Consider the following 20,685-nt stretch of genomic DNA (forward strand, 5'->3'; position numbering starts at 1 on the left):
TCCTTTCTTTCCGCTCCTTCAGACCCGGATCCCAAGCTCAACTCCTTCACTCTTTAAGAGAGTTTTCATCAAAATGTTTCACTGTGCAAGAGAATAAGTTACCCCCTAAACGCACAGTACTTAATTTGAACTTGAAGGGACCATTTCAAACAGATGTCTGTGGCTGATAACCTCGAGGTGTTCCTCAGGAACTTGGGTTTGTTGCATGACTCTAAGCCTAAGGCCTGCTACAACAACACCCAGATGAATCTTTTAAAAGGGATAGTTTTCAAACATGAATTTAGATACATCCATTCGCTCCCCCCCTGATAATGCCAATAATGAACTAAGAAGCAAGTCAGTTGTTATGTGCACTCTTTCTGTGGCCTGAGTTTCTATTATGCAAGTATAACATTATAGGTTATTAGATCAGTGAACACTGCATGCCTATTGGGCTATTATTCCCATACACTATGGGATTTGATTTGACAAGTTCTGCCTATGGCCCAGGCCATACTCTCTTAGGCTTACCACTGGAAGGATGCAGCATAGTTTTTCATCAGATGTAGACTTGACACAACAAACTTACTAGGTGAATGAATGAATTAATTTTATTTTTATTGCAGTTACTTAAAACCATTTGCAATATGACTTGCATACGATTTAAAAATTTAAGATCACAATTATTTAAAACATTCGTACAAAATGAGTTCACGTTACGGCATTATCTGAACCAAATAAAATAAGATATGTTATATACATTTAAAATGGATAAGAGATTGCCAGGTCACCCTGGTTGCACATTTGATACATGTAAAACGGCGTCATCAATAGCTAATTGCTGGAGGCTGAATATTAAACAGACAAGATTGCCTTTTGTATTGCCTGGCCCCTCTTCTTCGATAAGCCTAAGATGCAGCTCGGCCATGTATCTTACAAATCTGGCCAAGTCTGACGATAAGGTGTAGGAAAAAAGAACCAAAGCTGCATCTTTCACTGTCCGGACCCTGTTACACAGCCATATTTGTTTTAAGAGATTCATACGGGGCTGTAGCATACCAGGACAGCAACAAATGAGGTGTAGCAGAGATTCAGATTTAAAGTTGCAAATTCTACATCTGATTTTGAGTTCAAGAGACTTCCACCCTGGGTTTAATTCTTTAATTGGGAGGGGCACTAATCTGTCCCATAAGATATTTTTTTGTGATTTCCTTCCCAGTGCTTGGCTAAGATAGAGCTGAGTTTTGTGCCCTGCATATGATGTTATCAGCCCAGGTGGACCTCTTCCTGTTTCATAGTGTGCGACGTCATTTTTTTGTGACAGTTGGTAGCATTGTTTATTAATTGAGTTTTTAACGGCCAGATAGTTTATTGCTCCTTGATCCCAGTTTTGGATTGCTAAACCCAACTCACTAGGTAGAACAATTTTATTGCCTGTGGCCTTATGGTGCCTCGCCTGGCTGAGAACATCTAGTTTGTCAGGGGATGTCCAGGCTTCCCTCATAGACATGCCCTTTAATAGGTCTCGCCTCTTTGGAGACCAGGCAGATTCAGAGCTGGAGCGCTTAAAGGACAGCAGGGCTACGGCCACGTCCTTGTCTATGGCACCTTGTCCAACTCAATCTGCCTTTTGACCCTTTCGTGGCAACGGAAACGGCGCCAGCCATTACTAGTCCATCAGGTTAGCCAGCGTTTTCGTGACAGAGCATGCGTATCCCAAAGATCAAGTGGAACAGATAGCCAGTGGTCAGGCCAGTCCACCAACCCCCCAGCAACTGCTGCCTCCAAGCCTCTTTAGTCCACCCCCAGACCATCATGGGCACCCAGTGGGAGGAAGGATAGGCCTTCACCTCCGCCACTGGCAGTCAACAACATCAGACCGTTGGGTACTACAGATAGTCCAAAGGTGCAATTCCCTCTCCACTGTGACACCCTCTTCACTCACTCACGCCACCCACTTACAATCAAAAGACCGCAATAGGAGACCCGAAATTAGCATGGTCGCTCTACCTTGACCCCACAAGAGAATTCTGGGTGGCTAGAAAGCTGTACAGAAGAGAACCATCTCACCATGAATTGTCCTGTGCATTAAGATTTGATACACATTGGCCAAGAAACAGCCCTTGAGGGCTTGCGGGCTCACCCTACCAGAGACAAAGCTACAATCACTGCATTAGCACGTGGGGTCTTTCTCCTGGACGTCTGCAAGGCAACGACATGGGCATCACTGCACACGTTCACAAAACATTACTTACGGCCTAGACAGTCAGGTCTGTTGTGACAGGCACTTTGACTGTTTGGTATTTCAGGACTTTTAAGTTTAATCAAGTTCACAGACCCACCTCCGGGGAGGTATTGCCTGGCTATCTATTCAAAAGTAAGGAATCTATAACTAGAAGTTTCTATCAGATGGACAGGTTAGTTCCCTTGGGTAATGCCTTTTCTGGAAGAGACTGTATCTAGCCGCAGATTCCATACCAACCTTCCCATCCTCCCCACCACTCTGCGAACCGGTTCAGGTGTAAGGGACACCCTTTTCAGGGCCACAGGTGTTTTCCACAAAAGTGGTCAGTACTCATAGTAGCTCCATGCTCCTTGCGTGGAAAGTCGTTACAGTAACTATCGTCAGAGTGTTGAGGTGGCGCCTATATTACTACTAGGCACGTCACTTCCAGCAAGGCCAAACGTCCTTCCGCTCCTTGGTTCACATCTCAGCTTAGAGAAGCCCGTCAAAACTGCAAGAGAGCAGAAAGAACCTGGAGGAAAGACTACAATCCTCTTGAGAAAGAAAAGTTTAAAAACCTAACTAGATCCTACCACAAGATGATTTGGAGTGGAAAAAAATCCTATCTTGAACGTCGGATAGACGAATCTGACAATTCCTGTAAGGAAATTTTTAAAATTGTTAAAGACTTCACTTCTCCATCCCTAGGCATCTCTGCTCAGTCTCACTCAGAACTTTGGCTGAAAGAACTTGCACATTATTTTGTAGACAAAATAACATCTATCCAAGCCTCTCTTGCTACCTATTCTAAACAGCCTCAGGCTGCTGATCTTGATGCCCCCTCCTCCTTACAACCCATCCTCTGGGAATTCCCACAGCTAAGCCTTGCTTCCTCATTAGACCATCTGACAGGCTTGAAATCGGGCTCTCCTTTAGATCCCTGCCCGGTCTCTTGCCTCAACAAAATAGCCCCTGTGCTAAACGGCCCCATTAATTCCATTCTTAATTCCTCATTGTCTTCTGGCATAGTCCCTCAGGCTTGGAAGAGCGCCCTCATCCTTCCACTAATAAAAAAACCAACTTTGGATCCCATCATACACGCCAACTATAGGCCTATCTCTCTCCTCCCCGCTCTGGCGAAGGTGGCGGAAAGACACGTGCACAGATCTATCTCTGACTTCATCGAGAATAACAACTTGTTGCACACTACTCAATCTGGGTTTCGTGCGAATTACAGCACAGAGACCGCTCTACTTGAAGTCACCACCGCCATCAGAGAGGTTTTAGATACTGGAGGAAAGGCCATGTTGGTCATGTTAGACCTGTCGGCGGCGTTCGACACCGTTCCCCATGATACCCTCCTAACTCGACTCTGGGATTGTGGCCTCAGGGGGACGGTGTGGAACTGGCTTAAATCATTTCTAGCCAGCCGTCGACAAACGATCTGGGCGCCACCTCACTCCGCAGCTATGGCAACCCTGGAAGTGGGGGTCCCTCAGGGGTCTATTCTTAGCCCCCTGCTTTTTAACATCTTTATGGCCCCCCTTGCAGAGGTTGCGGAGTCGTTTGGCGCTCAGATCGTGTCTTACGCTGACGACACCCAGCTCTTGTTTACTTATAACAAGAACGAGGTGTTCGATGGGATCCGTATCAGAGGCTGCTTAGAAGCAGTCTTTGATAGGTCAAAAGACACGGCTTGAAATGCAACTCCGATAAATCGGAGCTGCTTTTTTTCGGCTGTGTCTCTGAACCAAATTGGAAAAGTTGGTGGCCACAAGACCTGTTTCCTCCTGCTAATGCAAGTACCAAGGCTAAAAACCTAGGTATCATTGTTGACAATGAGCTAACCTTTGGGCCTCAAATAGCCTGTCTTTCGGGGAAATGCTTTGGAATCCTGCGGATGCTCAGGAAATTTCTCCCCATGATTTCTGTGAACCATCGAAGGGTCATTGTCCAAGCACTTGTCGGGTCGCGTTTGGACTATGCAAATGCCCTCTATCTAGGACTCCCAAAATATCTCGTAAGGAGACTTCAGGTAGTCCAAAATTCAGCTGCCAGGGCTATTTATGGACTCCCTAGACGAGCTAGTGCTTCTAACTTGTTGAAGGAACTGCACTGGCTCCCTATAGCCAAGAGGGTTCTCTTCAAAAGCCTGACGCTAACCTACAAGGCCCTTCATGATTCAGGCCCTAGGTATATTAGAAAGCGCCTTGCTCTTTACAATCCGAGCAGAACTCTGCGATCTGCCTCTTTGTCTAAAATGGTCGTTCCATCCATCAAGCGAACCAGACAAGGGGGGCGTTCTTTCCACTACCTGGCCCCGCGCGCTTGGAATGAACTTCCTATTGTTCTTAGACAGGCCCCCAGTCTGTTGTCTTTTAGAAAGGCATTAAAAACTTTGCTTTTTACTAGTTAATTTTGCTGTTCCTTTTTTGCAGTTATGTTTCCTTTCCATTAAAGGACTTCTTCGCCAGTGGCGGCTGGTGACATTTGAAAGTGGTGAGGCGTAAAATTATTGGTGGAGCACAGCGTGCGAGCGAGCGCAGCGAGCGAGCCCGAACCACCTAAGGAGGGTTCGGGGGGGTTCTCCCCCCGAGAAAATTTTGAAAAATTAGTAGGCAAATGGTGGATTTTTAAGACTTTCGGAAGCCACTGTGCTGAACAGAAACAGGCCACTGCCTCCCCTAAAACTATCATCAGTTCCAAGGCCTCATGAATAAACCATTCTAAATTGCAATAAACCACAATTTATGTTATCAATGTTGCATAAAGAGGTTGGCTCTGTTTACTTAGCCAGTGCCTACGTGAGATAAAGTGGCATTTAAGATAGCCCATCAGAGTAAAATACCTACTTTTTCCACATAGAATTGAATATCATATTGGTTAGTGTTACACGCCCCTGAAGAATAGGTTAGAGTTGCTCGTGCATTTGTGTTGATTAGGTTACATTCGGTTTTAAGTAACTCATCCCCTAGACTAGATAGCTCAAGATATGACTTATTGATTGCTTTATAAATAAATGTTTATTTCCATTATTTAAAGTTGTGTTTTATATTTGCTGACGTGTACTTTGTTAAGTGCTATGAGCTTTACTACTACATTGCTAAAGGAAAGGTCTGGGCCAGAATGTACATCCTACCTAATTACATTTTTGCATGCATGACTGTGTAGTAAAAAAAAAAAATTCGGCCAACAGCTCCCACGTGTAAAGAGGCACACATTCCACTATACAAGATAACTTCCAAAGCTGAAGGGAAGTAATCATTACCCCACTCCTTGTTGTCCTTTTAGCTGCTCCAAATTGTGAATTACACTTCATGTAAGCACTGGATGGAGGAGGTATGCCACTGACAAGTGGAGGTATTGGAGGAGTTTTTCAAGGCAAAAGGGAAGGGTGTGCCTGAAATAAAACTTCACTCAGAGAATGGGGTAACTATTAACCACCCTCTTGTATTGCACGGCCAAATCAAATTCCTTTTCTCTATTTTAATAATTAAAGGTACAAATGTTCTACACAGTCAAATGTGGTGGAATCTTTCAAAAGAAGGCAGTAGAACAGAAGCAATGTAAAATGGATTTAGAACGTTTGCATCCTATGAATAAATTATGCTTTATACGTCACAACAATAACTTCTAACCTTTGCTCTGGAGTGTCACATCAAATCTCACAAGCTGATTGACGCTAATAATATTATTTTACTGCAAGGTGAATTATGCCTCCGAAGCACACAAGGTTATCCACCACATCAGAGAATAAATACAAGTAACACACTAACAGACACTGCATCAGTAAAACATGCTGCTCCACAACAACAATCAGTGCAACATATTTTGCAGTGAGGCAAATACGTTTTTAAGGACGCTAACAGGGTCTTGTCACTTGTGCAATCAACTCCTGTCTTTCACATCTCTCAAGTCTCAACCACATTTCCCTGAAATCTAAGGAGGTTCTATGGCTCCCACCGAAGGTACATGTCATCTTCAAGACAATCTGTATCACTTACAAACTCCCAGCAGAGAAAACCTTTGTGAGAAACTTTCCTCCTCCAGTCGCAAACACCACTCAAGGAGCCAGTAGCTTGACTGGTTTCTTTGTGGAAATAGGGGGCTCACTGCCACTCTCAGATTTGCACACAAAGGGAAATGGTGTGACAGCTGGAGTGCTGTTGAAACATACAAGAAATAAATAGAGGGAACATTGACTACCAAACCCATCAGGTTTGCACATTTCCTTGCCTGATGCAACATCTGCCAAACATATTATTAATGGACTTACTTAGATTTTGGCAGACATGTTCACATTTGTGGCAGAGTACTATATACTATATACTATATACTATATATATGTCTGTTTTGGTTGCCATGCTGTCTTAACCATTTTTATAAGTATATAGGCTACAGCTAACGAGGTATTGACTGGCTACAAATGTCATTGTGTCTGTGCCTTCCAGTTCTTCCATTACCAGCATAAACCCAATTTAGTTTCCACATCTGTGGGTCGGACGAAGCTAACAGCTCACGATTCACGACATCTCGCAACTTGAAACAAACAAGTCACAAGTGTGTCTTTTCAAGCTCTGCAGTATGCACCCACCCAGTGGCCGGAACAACATTGGAGGAGGAGCAAGAGCTGGAGACAAGGCCAGGCCCCGGTGGAAATGCCAGCAGGAGTGCAGAGGCGCCCACAGGCGGCATCCAGCACACAGTCCAGCCAAGTATCACGCACCAGGCGTGATTCGAACGCATTTCAGAGTGGTGATCCGCATCACCGCACTGAAATGCATTATCACGCATTTGCATAGTACCCGAGCGTCAGCGAAGCCCTGCCTAAAATGGTAATATATCATGAGTGTGGCAGCAAGCAGTGCGGCTCTGCTCCTTAGTCCTGCAGTGCCAGCTTGGTGTAGCTCACTGGCTGCTGCAAGGTATCCTAAATGTGCGCTGCACGGCTCTCAGTAGTGCGGCTGCGCAAAGGCTATAAAGGGTAATAACGTAACAAAGGGCCACAGTCAGATAAAGCCATACCTGGTGCCGCCCGCCGGGTGACTTCATGTCCTGGTGCTGAAGGCGGGGAATTTGTTTTTGAAGGAATTAGGCAGAGGCATTACTACATATCATCATGGCGGGGTCCTGGGCTCGCACCAGGCCGCCTGCCGCCTCCTTTGTCAGGTCCGTGTGGCTCCGCTTTCTCTATGTGAGGAGCTGAGATTGAGAAACTGCTGTAAATTTGACCCCATGCCGGCACCGCAAATATAATTGCTGAGAGAGGAACTGGCTGAGAAACTCAGGACTCTGTTTTCGAAGATTCATGGCTTACTCTCTGCAATATGACCTGATTGATCACCATTAATCACCATTGATCACCGCAGCCCGAACCCTGCATAGATGGATCTCGGACAGCACCAGCACCATAGCCCCCCTCAAGAAAAACAACAATACTCATGCCAAGAAAGCCAGATGGTTTACCACCGAACTTCGAGGTCCAGGCGCACATGCCGCTGCCTCGAAAAGGCCTGGAGAAACACCAAATCCACAGAAGCCCACAACAACTTCAGAGCCGCCACCAACGCTCACCATCAACTCATCAGAGAAATGAGGAAAAAAACGATTGAAGACAGAATCTCCTCCCACGCACACAACAGCAAGGAACTCTTCAGCATCATCAAGGAGTTAGCCCAACCCACCAGCGAGTCTACCGACATCCCTCCCTCACAAGACCTCTGCAGCAAACTCAGCACCTTTTTCCACCACAAAATCAAGAGCATCTACGACAACTTCGACGAAGACAACCAACACACTGAACCCTCACCAACCACCCCCAACACCCGGAAACCAGCGATTGATGACTGGACAGCCCTCACCACCAAAGACACACTGAAGACAATCCACTCAGGGGCCCCCACGGACCCCTGCCCCCACCACATCTTCAACAGAGCCGCCGACACCATCGCACCCATGCTCTGCCACACCATCAACCGCTCCCTGGCGACCGCCTCCGTCCCCGACGACTGGAAACACGCCGAGGTCAACCCCCTCCTGAAGAAACCCTCAGCGGACCCCACCGACCTCAAAAACTACAGACCCATCTCCCTGCTCCCTTTCCCAGCAAAAGTCATCAAGAAATCCATCAACAGCCAACTCGCCACATTCATTGAAGAACACAACATCCTCGACTCCTCCCAATCCGGCTTCAGAAAAAACCACAGTACAGAAACTGCCCTCCTCGCCGCAACAGACGACATCCGCACCCTACTGGACAAAGGAGAAACAGTAGCCCTCATCCTCCTAGACCTATCAGCGGCGTTCGTCAGTCTCCCACCGCACCCTAATACGCAGACTCTACGACGCAGGAATCCATGACAAGGCCCTCAACTGGATCTGCTCCTTCCTCTCCGGCAGGACGCAACGGGTCAGACTCCCCCCTTTACTCTCAGACCCCACACCTACCACCTGCTCTTCAACGTCTACATGGCTCCACTTGCCCCCATCGTCAGAACCTACGGACTCAACATCGTGTCATACGCAGATGACACCCAGCTCATCCTCACCCTATCCAACTAGCCCAACACCGCCAGACGCAACTTTCGAGAAGGCATGGAAGCCGTCGCCAAATTGATGAAAAACAGCTGCCTACAACTAAACACCAACAAAACAGAAGTACTCATCGTGGGCCCAAACCCCTACGCCTGGAGCGACACCTGGTGGCCCACCGCCCTCGGAAACCGGCCAACCCCCACAGACCACGCACGCAACCTGGGAATCATCCTGGACTCCGAGCTCAAAATGGACCGCCAGATCAACTCTGTCTCATCTTCCTGCTTCCACACCCTCCGCCTCCTTCGTAAGACTTTCAAATGGATCCCCCTCGAACACCGAAAGACAGCCACTCACGCCCTGGTCACCAGCAGACTCGACTACGGCAACGCACTCTACGCCGGAATAAACAAAAACCTCATCCGCAAGCTACAGAACATCCAGAACGCCGCCGCAAGACTGGTCCTCAACCTGCCAAAACACTGCCACATCTCCCAGCACCTGCTCAAACTCCACTGGCTCCCCGTCGAGGCGAGAGGCTCACCCACGCACACAAGGCCCTCCACAGCACCGGACCAGCATACCTGAAAAGCCGGCTCAAATTCCACGCACCCCAAAGGACCCTACGATCAGCCCAGCTCTCCTACGCCGAGGTCCCCCGCACCAGAAAGACCAGATCGGGAGGCCGCTCCTTCTCCATCCTCGTGGCCAAAGCATAGAACGCCCTTCCGCTCCACCTCAAACAGACAACATTGCTCCCCATCTTCGCAAGAAACCTCAAAACCTGGCTCTTCGACAGACCCCCTCCTTGATGGAATGGAACCTGCACCCCCCCCCACCCCTAGCGCCTTGAGACCCTTACGGGTGAGTAGTTGCGCTTTAACAAACTCCTGATTGATTGATTGATTGATTAAGGCCCCCAGATAACTCTTCCGTCTCGTGCTCCTTAAGACCACCGAATAGAGTCAGCTGCCTGGCAAGTGGTTTGGAATGTGCCTGCTGATGCGACGTCTGCTCTTTGCATTTATGCAAATGAAAAGCATTTTTTTTTTCACGGGCACATAATTGTATGCTCGCTGCGACTTGAATTTTACAGTTTTTATGTGCCTAACAAGAAATGGTTCCATTATGTGGAGAGCTGTGAAGTGTCTTTGGGATGGTTTTGGCGCCCAAGCAAGTATCAGCCAATCCTTTCTTGAGAAACCGTCTGCGTTTATTTTTTTCTCATACTGTGCTTACTGTTGCACACATAGTTTGAAGGAGTTTAACAATTACTTAGTTAGCGTTCCTCTTAGAAAAAGAGGTTGGTCTGGCCGCTGATAAAGTATAACAGGGCAGCAATATTGTTTGGTTAGTAAAACCTATGCAGAGTTTTCTTTCAATCCGCACATTTTCACTCCTTGCAATATCAGTAACAGCGCAAACATATTACAAGGACTTAGCGCAGACAGGGAAAATGGTGAATTAGATGGTATAACCCTCTCTCCAGCCGTTTGTAAGACTATCACTGCATCGATCAGATGGACAATAAATTGTAAAGTGCAGTCGGTGCTTTTACTTCAAAAAAGGAATGGTACTTTAATGAACACAAAGCTAAATACTTTGCCTAGAAACCACAAATATATGCACAATATGAATTTGGTAAAATAGTATATCAAGCAGTAATCCCAATCACAGGGGTAATAGCAATTTAAAAACCTTCCTGTATGGGGCCTCGCATATAGGGGCAGTATTTTGCTATTTTGACTCGAATTAATGCTGCCTGGGTAAAAGATGTACATTAGTATGACTAGTTTAACAAGAGTTTCTCGTTGCTCAAATGGGTGTTGTACTTTCTGATATTTTCTTTTGTCTTCATTGCTTGATTTTGCACGTAAGAAAGTGTCACTCATTGTCATTGAAATTTCGGTCATAATTACATTGAAATTATCAAAATGTCACGCATAGCAAAGTGAAACCTTGGCAGCTATGAGCGCAGCACACAACAATTGTCTGATGGGCCCGAGAATTTTAAACACAGGGAAACAATCACAATGATCGCATCATACTGAGACCTGAGCCAGGCGCCCCTTAGCTTAGCTATCAGCTGCACACTGTATTCTTTGGCTGGGGGTCCGGCTTCGGGACAATTTAGCGTGCAAACTGCAAATTAATGTCACGATAAACAAAACAGTGCACACCTAGGACCACAAAGCCTCTGCGTTCCAACGAAATACTGCGCCACCAAGAACCAGAGCAAAAAGTAGAGTTTGATTGTGAATCACAGCAGCACACATGCATTCAAAATGCTCCACCATAAACGAAGTTAATAAGTGCCCGCCTGAGCCTTTACCTGGCGAACTGACCCGAGTTCACACAGTGAGTCCAGCCCTTCCTCCTTGCGGCTCACCGATGCAGTCTGCCGGGTCCGAGTCACACCCTTAGTTTGGGTGTAAAATCAATGGCTGCACAAGTGTCATTTCAAAATACAGACATGCGCGCGGGAAGCATCGAGCCTGTGCAGACTCAACTCACCTTGGCTGACAGGCTCACACACCCTTTCCGGCCACTGCTCACATGGTGGGTCCCTCCCACCACGCCCTCTGACGAGTGGGAAAGGGGTGGTGACCAGTGACGAACTCTCCTCTCCACTCTCTGATGGACGTGAAGGTTTTGTTATCCCGGGCTTGCATTTTAAACGCCCGGGGCTAACTTAACCTCCACGCCATCAGGGGGTGGAGACTGGGCCTTCCAGCTATGTCTTTGACGAGCCGATGACGTCACAGCCTTCAGGGCTGTGAGGGTGTCGGCCCGGCAAACACATAGCAGGCTTTATTGGGCCCGGCCGCCAGGGAGCAAAGGAGCAAGCAATTAGTCACGTAACGTGACAGTGGACCCTTCGGCAGTAATGGTGGTGAGTGCGGTAGATTGCTGCTTACTCAGGCAGTGCCCCGTCACCCTTGTGTCCTTTTTTTGTGAATTATTCACATACTTATTTATTAAAATGTATGTTTTCAATTCCCTTCGTAAATGTAGAATATTTAACGGGGGCGGAGCCCCGACGCCCTAACAGAGAAACCGCCACTGTTCTTCGCCAAAGCGCCGGGACACTCCTACTGGAGTAGCCGTTGCGCTATAGAAGAACCCAATTAACATAACATAACATAACATAACAAGGCAGTACAGAATGATGCCACCTTCTGGCGCAAAGTGTTACTGATTGAAAGTCTACTGGATCCAGTCTGATGCCTGAGGGTATTCAAATGTAAGGAATGTATCGCTAAATAGAGTCTCTACCAGATAAAGCATTACCAAGGGTAAGTAACTTGTTCTTTATTTAACATCTTTTTTGATGTTTGTGCTGAGTTGAGTAAATAGCAGCCCAATGCTGCCATCATCAAACCACGGGTGACCTGAACTTCTTGACCCATCAACCACACCTTGGAGCCTACTTGTGCATGCACAAATGAGTACAGTCAACCATGATGCATTCCCTACCACACCACCGGACACCGAATCAAATGAAAGCACAGGGAAAATTTGGGAAACGCATTTTGTTCGAGGCTTGTGTGCTGTAGATACACATGCTTAGCATATTCCCGCCATCTAGCGTTGGGTCCGAATGTTTGCAAGTTGTTTTTCTTCGAAGAAGTCTTTTCCAGTCTCGAGGTAAAGTGATTCCTCCTTTCGGTGATAATGCGCATGGGCATCAACTTCATTGTTAGATTGTTTTTTTTCTGCCTTTGCGTTCAGACGTGTATTGCAGCGCTCCGATTAGAAACTGTCAACGGTATCTCTTCAGTTCACAATTCACTAGTTGGTATTGTTTTCGATCGCGTTTCCTGCCTTCTACGTGTCAAAGAACTTCTGAAAATGTTCATATTTTCAATAGAATACTTGAACCACCGCCTTTAGGCCTAGCTTGTCTCCTGTTTCCACTCGAAGATCCTGCATCGAGTCTTCCGCCGATGGAACGGACACCATTCCAATTGTGTCCTCGTGCCATTCCAAATACCCACCCACAGACCTTCATTGGGTTTGTATCTTTTGTCTCTCTCCCGAGCACAAAGAGGAAGACTGCGACGCGTGTCGGTCGTTCCATTTCTAAAAGACTCTTAGAGACCGTTGTGCTCGACGCAGAGACATGCAGTGACAAACTATCGAAGAGACTCCCAATATCTTCGGCGAAGATTTCGAGCCAGAAGAGATGGAGGCGGTGGAAGTGGAAGAGGCCGCTTCCATCTAGGACTCCGATTCAGAGTTGAAGATCAAGCTGAAATCCCACGACGTTCCATCTGGACAGGGTGCCATGAGTAACAAAGCCCCTTTGCCCACTAAACCCACTCCGACCAAAACAAAGGATATTGGGCCACCACTGTTATCAGGCCATGGCAGGCACAGAGACTCAGATTCCAACACCCCGCCTCATGGCTAGACACCAAAACAGAAAGTCAAGCCTTCGAGTTCGGGCTCGAACCTAGGTGACACCCCTCCATTCCAAAGACTTCGGCATGGAAATATATAAAGGAAAAATCCAGTTTGGCACGAAACAGAAAGATGCTACTCTAAAGACACCGGAGCCGATTCTGGAGAAAATGCAGCATAAGCTGTATCCGAAACAGAAGACAATCCATATTAAAGCTCAAACTGGACACATTACCACTACACCAGTGAACCCACCTCCCAAAAGGAAAATAAACACTGAATACAGAATACCTCTCAAGAAGGACAAGGACATAGTTACTAGTCCTATTAATATTCCTAATACCACTCCACCCTCTTCACCAGTGCCTCTCATACCAGCTTCACACCCTTTACATATTACAACTCTAGGATCTCCTTGTATAAATCCAGATATGGTAGATGATAAGGAAAATGATAATCAGCCACTACCTGACCCGTGGGATGACTAGAACATAGATCCGCCGGGAGACACCGATCCTGATCTATATCCAGCCAACCGTCTCCTCCTGATGATAATAATACATATCAAGAGCTAATTGCTAGAGCAGCCACTTACCATGGGGTCACTTTACATAAAGAAGACCTAGAAGATGATTTCCTTTCTGAAACTTTAGGAATCACACACAGAACATCTCAAACCATGCCAATGTTAAAAGGTATGATGAGGCATGCAGACGATATTTTTAAGGACCCGCTCAGGTCACTATACTAACACCTAGAGTGGTTAAATAATATAAACCACCTCCATCTGAACCAGTCTTTATTAAGGGTCAGTTGCCTTTTGATTCCTTAGTAGTTTCAAATGCACGTAAAAGGGCAAATTTACCTCAGGAAAGGCACCTCCTCCTGATAAGGAATCCAAATTAATAGATGCTTCTGGAAAAAGAGTAGCTGCTCAATCAGCCAATCATTTGCACATAGCCAACACTCAAGGGCTGTTGGCTAGGTAGAATAGGGCACACTGGGATGAGATGGAAGAACTATTATAGTATCTCCCAGAAGAACTCAGGAAAAAGGGTCAAGAAATAGTGCAGGAAGGCAAGCTCATTTCCAATTCATCCATTAGAAGTGATTTGGATGCTGCAGATACTGCAGCTAGAGGACTCAATACCAGCATTCTGCTAAGGAGACATGACTAGCTACGAATTTCTGGTTTCAAACCAGAAGTTCAACAAACTATACCTAATGCGCCATTTGTCAAAGAACACCTTTTTGGGCCTCAGTTAGATCAATCACTAGAGAAAATGGAAAATAACACACAAGTGCAAAATCCATGGGCACACTTCAGTCTCCATCTAATAGAGGTTCCTTTCATTGCTCCTTCTACAGAGGGGGCTCCAAAAATAATACCACAGATGCCACCACATCTTTGTATAAAACAGGGGCACAGTCTTCCTCCTCCAGAGGATTCTATAGAGGTGGATACAGAGGTAAAAACTTTAAAGAAGAGGTAGAGGTACAACATCACATACCCCTCCCCATCCTCTATCAAACAGGGACTTAATATCACTTCCCCCCGAACCTTTATCACCTGTCGGGGGGAAGATTACATCAGTCTCTTCCAATTTGGCAATCAGTAACAACCGACAAATGGGTTGTGACATTATCCAGTATGGTTATTGCCTGGAGCTCACAAGCATCCCTCCCAACATTCCACCTTGTATTCACAAACTGTCTTTGTAATATAAGCATTTTTGCAGACACAAAGTCGAAGCTCTTCTAGCAAGAGAATTTATAGAACTTGTCTCATTACAACAACAATGAACAGGAGTACATTCACTGTACTTCCTAATTCCCAAAAAGAATGGTCCGTTAAGACCAATATTGGTTCTCAGGTTTTTAAACCTGTACATATTATCAGAACACTTTTATATGGTCACTCTCCAAGTACTTACACTTTTGCAGCAAGATGACTTCATTTCAACACTAGACTTAAAGGACGCATACTTTCATATACCCATTCACCCAGCAAATCGCAAATACATCAGATTTGTGATAGAAAAAAATCATTATCAGTTCAAGGTACTTCCGTTTGGAGTAACCACTGTGCCTAGAGTGTTCACCAAGTGCCTGGCAATTGTAGCAGAACATCTAAGACAAGAACAAATACATGTCTTCCAATACTTAGATGATTGGCTCATAAAAGCCAGCACTCATCACAAGTGTGTCTATCACACTCATATCTCCATATATCTTCTGAATCAGATAGGATTCGCAGCCAATACACAACAATCCCTTCTCCAACCCAATCAAACACAATCGTATCTGGGGGCCATTCTAAGCACATAGGCTCTAGCATATCCCAATGAAGCAAGGATTCAACATTTTCAAACATTGTTACTACAGTTTCAAAACAACCAGTTTCCTCAGCCGGAACATTCATGCAATTACTAGGGATGATGGCCTCATGCATTGCCATAGTGCCTCATGCAAGACTAAACAGGTGTCCTCTACAAGAACGCTTAACAAGTCAGTGGTAGCAATCACAGAGTCAGCTAACAGATCTAGTGTTGCTTGACTGCAACACTCACCGCTCTCTGCAGTGGTAGAACACACAAAATGTATCAAAAGGGCAGCCATTTATCTACCTATTCCACAAGTCGCACTCACAACAGATGCATCTCTCACACGTTGGGGGGCACACTTACAACATTTAACAGTCCAGGGTCATTGGAACTCCAAACAACAGAACTATCCCATCAACCACATAGAGCTGCAAGGAGTTCAACTTGCGTTAAAGGCATTTCTACCTCACCTAGTAAAGATAGTTGTCTTAATCTGGATGGACTATATGGCAACAATGTACTATGTACAAAAACACTCTTTACAACTGTCACCCATCTCTCAGACAATTTGGCATTGGGCAATTCATCCCAAAATCCAATTACTCGCCGAACACCTCTCAGGCATGGACAACATCTTTGCTGATCTTAGCAGAATTAAACAACAAGTACACAAAAGGGAACTTCACCCACAAGTTTCCTTCCGTACTTTCACAAATGGGGCCTTCCACAAATAGACCGCTTTGCCACAGCATAGAACTCCAAATGCCCAGACTTCGCCTTCAGGTTCCCACAACCTCTATCCAAAGGCAATGCTCTATGGAAGAACTGGTCAGGGATATTTGCTTATCCTTTTTCGCCTTTCCCTCTGCTTCCATTTCTGGTTCGGAAACTCTGGCAAACATCTCTCACACTGATTCTCGTAGCTGCCACATGAGCTTGTCACCCATGGTTAACCACACTATTGAAATTATCAATGGTTCCGCTGCAGAAGCTTCACATAACGTCAAACCTTCTCACACAGAACCACAGATAAATCAACTTCCAATTTCTAAGGACCTCAACCTAGAGATTTGGCTCCTGAAGTCATAGAGTTTGGTTATCTAAACCTACCACCAGATTGTATGACAATTCTTAAAGAAGCATGTAGACCTACCACTAGAGCATGTTATGCAGCAAAGTGGAAACGATTTGTCATATATTGTACTAACTCAATTTATCCGCTAGATGCATCTATACAAAATATTTGTTATCTTTTGCATCTACAATGCACAGGTTTAGCCTACACATCTATTCGACTACACCTGGCAGCAGTAGCTGCATATCTTCAAAACAGGCAACATTTATTAAAGTTCCACTAATCAAAGCCTTTATCGCAGGAGGATATAGCGACCCATGTAGAAAGCCTGAGATGCTTTACCTATAAGGCCTATATGGACAAAACACATGCCAAAAGAGACAAATCGGGATAACTGTGAGCATGGTTGGCTAACCCTAACAAGCGAGGCTCCCCTATCCTAGAGCTGGAGACTGCAGGAGGAACAAGGGCCCACACACCAGCGGAGATTAACAACATATTTGTAGATTACTATTCCACTCTTTATACCAGCTCGGCCACACATGGGGTACTACAAGCGCACACACTCCTGGATGACCTCCAGATCCCTCAGGTCACGGAGGATGAGGCAGACGACTTAGGGGGGGACATAACAACCAACGAAATTACCGGTGCTATCAAACATATGTGCAAGAGAAACAATTGATGGATGGAATGCTGGACAATGCAAAGATTCTCCCCCAGTTAAGATATCTGGGTTAAATCCATCGTTCTTTTGTCCACTACGCCACCCCAGTTTGGACCCAGCCATATGAAGTCCAAGGAAAGACCTGGCTTGGCAGTTCGGTCTGGACAGTTCCCATGAGGAACAGGGTCAGGGCTGATTTGCATATGGCTGGGTCCAAACTGGGGTGGCGTAGTGGACAAAAGAACAATGGATTTAACCCAGATCTCTTTACTGGGGAGAATGTTTTAATCATTCATTTTCATCTTTATTTCGACATAGAAAGTGTCATAAAAGAATGCACAATAAAATACATCGTATATCATTACAATTGTTTAAAAGGAAAACAGGTTCCATTAATTTTAAAATTATTCTATAAAAGCATTGTCAAACAACAAATCGTAAAACAATCCCCCGGAGGAGGCCTAAGATCATCACAGACCCCTGAACACCTAGGTGGATTACACAACTGTATTGGATCTCATTTTTCCAAATATTTTCTTCTAGTATTCCACATGGCAGCCAAGAATTTCGTGACCGCAAAAACAATTACTGGCGACAAATCAGTTTTTAATATTCGATAGGAGTGAAAACACTGCCTAATGCCCAGGTTTTTGCAGGTAGGGATAATCCACTTCTTCCTAGAAATCTTATAGGAAGGGCAAAAGAAAACTATGTGTAACTCAGACTCTATTTCAGCGCTACACGCAGGACAATTTCTGGGGGCATTAGGATGCCAGCGTGAGGTCAAGGCTCTTATCGGTAGGGAGTCATATCTCCATTGGAGATATAGCTTCCTATGGCCATTAGGGCTGATAATGTCAAAAACAGACTCCAGTTTGTAGTAGTCCTTTTGACCCAAAAATGATCTCGTCAATGTTCCAGTTTTGGCGTTGGTTAGACAGGCAAATATATTTTTATCATAATACAGGCTAACCAATTCCCGCCGGGATAAACCTCTACAGGCTTCTTCAGGGTTATTCCATAATAGAGGGCATCCTAACCTATCGAATTCTTGCCTAATGTATTTCAGCCAGGGCAAGTTCCAAACATTTGGTGTTTTTAAGAGTTCTGCAAGCTCTCGCCTATAGCTGGCAAGTTCAGGTGTTACCCAGAGACGTCTCCAGAAGGTAAGAGGTTTAAGTCCCAATTCTTCCTTGAGTGGTCTGAGTCCCAAATCCATCCTAAGGGGAAGTAGGGGCGTGCTGGCTGGCAAGGAAACCAGCTGCCTAAGAAACCTGTTTTCTATAGTGGTGATTTCAGGGTGACAATGCTAGCCCCATAGCTCACCACCATAGATCACCGCTCCCCGTGCCTGCATCTTATAGATTTCAAGGGGTGAGGAAATAGGTTTAGAGACAGTTTGCTTCAGAAGTTTAAGAATGCCTCCTGCTTTTTGGGAGAGTTTTAATTGGGTTTTGATCTGATGTTGTACCCAAGTCATATCCTCATTTAGGGTTAGTCCCAGATATTCAAACGTTTGGACTCTCTCTAAATGAACACCTCCTATAGCAGGATTCGGGCAGGATGTTTTCGGTGAGTTAAAAATCATGAACTTCGTTTTGGATTTATTTATTTCTAATCCCCGATCATGACAAAATGAGACAAATGCATCCAAGACTCGCTGTATGCCCATTGGTGTCTTAGCCAGCAACAGGGTATCATCTGCGAACATAATCGCAGAGATCCCTTCACCAGCGAGCCTTGGGGCGTCTCTGTTGGGGACCATGTTCAGGTGGTTGATTACTCCGTTGACAAAGAGGCAAAACAGGGTTGGTGCCAAAACACAACCCTGCCTTACCCCCCTGCCAACGGAGAAGCTAGATAACAAATTGCCATGTCTCCCACACCTTACCCTCTCGAAATTCTGAGAATGGAGGCGAATTAAAATATTTAAGAGGGGGATTGGAATACCTAAGTCCCTCAATCCTCTCCAAAGTTTCCCCCGTGGGACCAAATCGAAGGCCGGCCGAAGGTCAACGAAAACAGTATAAAGCGAACCGCCCTGGACTTTGACCGTTTTCCAATAGAGCATGTTTAATCTAAAGATCTGGTCAGTGGTGGATACATTCCTTCTGAAACCTGCCTGATAATCACTCAGGATTTCCGAGTCCTCAACCCAATCTAAAAGACGGTCCAAAATCAGCCTTGAGAAAAGTTTTTGGGATATATCTATTAGGCTGATTGGCCTATAGTTGAGTGGGAGGAGAGGTGATCCCTTCTTGAAAATTGGGACCAGCTCGGCTCCCAACCAAGTGTTTGGAGGTGCCATTCCCCCGAGAACTGCGTTAAAGATTTTTTGAAGATAAGGGGCCCATATCTCGGGTTCCTGTTTATAAAGGTCCCCCGGGACCTTATCCAACCCCGGGGCTTTTCCCATAGGGAGCTTAGCTATGGCCGCACAGACCTCATCTATGGAAAACCTGAGGTCAAGCGGGTCAGAGGCCAAAGTGCTTAGTATATCAGGCATGTGGGCATTTATGCCATGGGTATCTTCCTTATAGAGGTCGGCAAAATGTTGTTCCCATACCTCAGGAGCAATATTAGGTGTTACTGCCTGGTGTGGCTCAAAAGAGCCAGTGCTCACAATTAACCAGAACTTACGTGCGTCTTTGACCGCAAGTGCTCAGGTTAAATTTACCCATTTCTCATTTTCCCATTCGTCCTTGGCATGACGTATAAGGTTCCTGTATACTTGTCTCCTGGCTTTTATGAGGTCCCTATTGTTATTCTGCTTTAAAGCCTCTAGGAGGTCACCTTTCGCCTGCCTACATGCCTTATTATACCAGGATGGATTCCTGTGAAGCCCACCATTGCTTAGTCCTATGGGATTTAAAATTTCTTTTATGGTGCCTAATAATACAGTATGTAATTCTCCCAATTTTTCATGAAAGGAATCCAAAGGATGCTCTTCCGTGAGTTCAGCAACATCCTCCAATACTGGGATTATCTGGGTATACAATTTGGCTAACCCGTTGGAATTTTAAGCCAACTTGTCCCATCTTACCCTACGTCTGTTACTTGATAGAGTGGACGTGTTAGGAATGTCAAGTTGGGGCGATAGAATGCCCCTGTCAGGACCCGGAATTATAAGATCTAGGATTAGTGGGTTATGGTCGCTCTCCCCCCTCTGCATAACCCTAAAATCTAGGATTCTTTTCCAAGCCCTGCACTCCACAAAAATATAGTCAAGACGTGCCCTCCTCCCTGACTGGTGTAAAGTAAAGGCAGGTGGTGTATCAGACTTTAAACGCCCGTTACACGCCCTTATCGAATGGGTCAACATCAGTGAAGTAATTTGTAGAGCTAAAGGAGTCCATGCTCTTGCTGAGAGACCTGATACTTGAGGAATTTCCCAGGCATCATCCTCCTCCTGATTTATGGCATCCAACAGACCGTCAAGTGGTTCGAACTGGGAGTTAAAATCACCTCCCACCACAAA

At 45.6% G+C, this 20,685-nt stretch overlaps 1 protein-coding gene across 3 annotated transcripts in view; it reads left to right on the top strand.

The window, feature by feature from the left end:
- Positions 1–20,685, top strand: part of LOC147711647 (WASH complex subunit 2-like) — a 735,247-nt gene that overhangs the window by 580,665 nt on the left and 133,897 nt on the right. The window lies entirely within an intron of this gene.

Source organism: Lissotriton vulgaris, chromosome 5 (genome assembly GCF_964263255.1).
Source record: "Lissotriton vulgaris chromosome 5, aLisVul1.2, whole genome shotgun sequence".
Lineage (NCBI taxonomy): Eukaryota > Metazoa > Chordata > Amphibia > Caudata > Salamandridae > Lissotriton > Lissotriton vulgaris.